Source organism: Pongo abelii, chromosome 16, assembly GCF_028885655.2.
Source record: "Pongo abelii isolate AG06213 chromosome 16, NHGRI_mPonAbe1-v2.0_pri, whole genome shotgun sequence".
In the NCBI taxonomy this organism is placed as follows: Eukaryota; Metazoa; Chordata; class Mammalia; order Primates; family Hominidae; genus Pongo; species Pongo abelii.
In genome coordinates, this window is record NC_072001.2 from 14,683,935 (window position 1) to 14,686,350 (window position 2,416).

General features: G+C 63.4%; 1 pseudogene; it reads right to left on the reverse strand.

Moving 5' to 3' along the window:
- Positions 1 to 636: 636 nt before the first annotated feature.
- LOC129050242 (fascin-like) lies at positions 637 to 2,196 on the reverse strand (annotated as a pseudogene).
- Positions 2,197 to 2,416: the final 220 nt, after the last annotated feature.

Consider the following 2,416-nt stretch of genomic DNA (forward strand, 5'->3'; position numbering starts at 1 on the left):
GACCCTGTGGCTGTCACGCCCTGCCGCTCCACCGAAGGGAGCCAGGCTGAGCCTCTGCCACGTGGGAGAGGGGCTGTTTCCAGCCACCACCCAAAAAAACACCGAGGGTCAGTCCTAGCCCACCCGACGGCTTCCCTTCCCAAGCAGGGGTTTCCGGACAGTGCACCAGGGAGGGCCACTGACAGGCTTGGGACACGTGCCCAGCTCCTGGGGGGCTGGGAGGAGGTGGCCAGGAGGAGCAAGAGATTCCAGTTACACTACACGCCCAGGGCTCCCAGCCCCCAACCGTCCCTTAGCCGCTTCCAGAGAAGTAAGGCTCAGAGCCGTCTGAGGTCAGAAGAAAGAGGTGTCAGACTCGCCCCATGGCAGACAAGAGGGCAGGGGCATCTGAAATCCCTCCCAGGGCCAGGCCGCAGCCGCTGACCCGAGAGGAGTAGGGAACCCGGGCGGAGGGGAGAGTGGGGAGTCCATAGGGGCGACAGGCGGGGGCACCGTTTTCTCTGGGGTTTCCAGTTTGAAAGGCAAGGGGCTTGCCTCCCGCCCCGGGGAGCCCACCTGGAGGAGAAGGGGTTAGCAGGGAGGGTTGGAAGGAGCCGCCACGTGGGCAGGGGCGGGGAAGGGCGGGGCGGGCGGGCCCTAGTACTGCCAGAGCGAGGTGCGGTCCACGGTCTCCGCGGAGGCCTTCAGGACCCCTGCGTGGTCGCCCTTCAGGTAGCGCCCGCCCACCTTGACGGCCACCTTGTTGTCGCAGAACTCGAAGAAGAAGTCCACAGGAGGGTCGCCGCTGCTGGTGACCGCGGAGTCACTGCCCACCGTCCGGTATTTGCCTGTGGAGTCTTTGATGTTGTAGGCGCCATCGTTGAACTCCAGCTGGAAGGCGTCATAGCTGGAGCGGTTGGTGTCCAGGGTGCCCCTGACCTTGCGGCAGCCGATGAAGCCGTGCTCCCCGCGGAACACGATGATGGGGCGGTTGATGAGCTTCATGAAGAAGAGCTCTGAGTCCCCTGCTGTCTCCACCGAGGCGGCCAGCTGCCCATTCTTCTTAGATGTCACAAACTTGCCATTGGACGCCCGCAGTGTGATGCGCCGGTCACGCCGCTCAATGTCGAAGTAGCAGCTGGCATTCTGGGTGGAGGCGGTGGACTGCACGCCCCCAGTGGCCGTCAGCGTCCAGTACTTGCCCGTGTGGGTACGGAAGGCACACTTTTTGGTGTCGCGGTAGATCTCCAGCTGGAAGGTCTCCTGGTCGGTCTCCTCCTCCTGATTGGCAGACAGGTCCTTACCCTGGCGCGTGGACACATTCCTCTCGTTGGCCGCCTGCAGCACGACCTGGGCGCAGCTCTGCTCCAGGGCAAAGAGCTCGTCCTTGCCCACCTTGGTGGCCTTGCCAGCCTTGAGCGTGTTGCTGGGCCCCGACGGCGCCAGGTAAGGACCCTCGCAGTCGCGGAAGGCCACCTTGCCGAAGCGGAACTCCAGCGTGTAGCCAGTGGCCGGCTCGGGGCTCGCCACCAGGCGCCCGTCATGGCGCAGGAAGCGGTGGTCGGCGGTCTGCACTCTGTAGCGCTGGTCCTGGAAGGCGAGGATGATGAGCGAGTCGTTGCCCCAGGGCACGTCGCGGTCCACGGCGATCTCGTCGGCCGGCCGCGCGCTCAGGTGCGCCTAGCGCCTACGGGTGACGCTGTAGATGTTGACCTGAGGGTGCATGGCGATGTGCACGCTCCGCTTCTCGGCGGGGGACACCGTCTGCGCGAAGCAGACAGGCGGTCCTCGGTGCCTCCGAAGTAGCGCCGGTGCTCCTCGGACTGCAGCGACCAGCGGCCGTCGTCGTGCACCACGATGAGGAAGCGGCAGTCGGGACCGGGCACCTCGCGCTCGCAGGTCACGTTGCCGTCCTTGTCCGCCGCCAGGTAGCGGCCCAGGTGGCTGCGCAGGCACACGGCCGCGCTGCCCGCCTCGTCAGGGTGCTGCTCCGGCGTCCAGATCTGCTTCTTCTTCAGGCTGCTGGCCGACGCGTTAACCTTGAACCCGAATGCCTCGGCCGTCAGGTACTTGTTGCCGCAGTTGATGAGGCCGAACTGGATCTGCACTGCCTCGGCTGTGCAGTTGGCGGTCATGGTGGCGGTGGACGGGAGGCCGAGGTGCGGCCCCGGGAGGTGGGTGGCGGGTCCCCGCGGCGGCGCCCCTGCTCCTTTGTTCGGCGGCGGCAGCCCGCAGGCGCCCTCCGCAGCGCTCCACCAAAATGTTTTTAAAATCATTTCAGTTAACAGATTTAAACAGAGTTTAGCTATGAAGCAATGAGTAATGCAATACAAACTAGTGAAAAAGATGAATAACTAGGGATTAAATGTTGAGGAAAATTGTTTTCTAATGAATTAATTTTGAATTGATAAGAGACAAAGAATAGGGACTTTTAAAT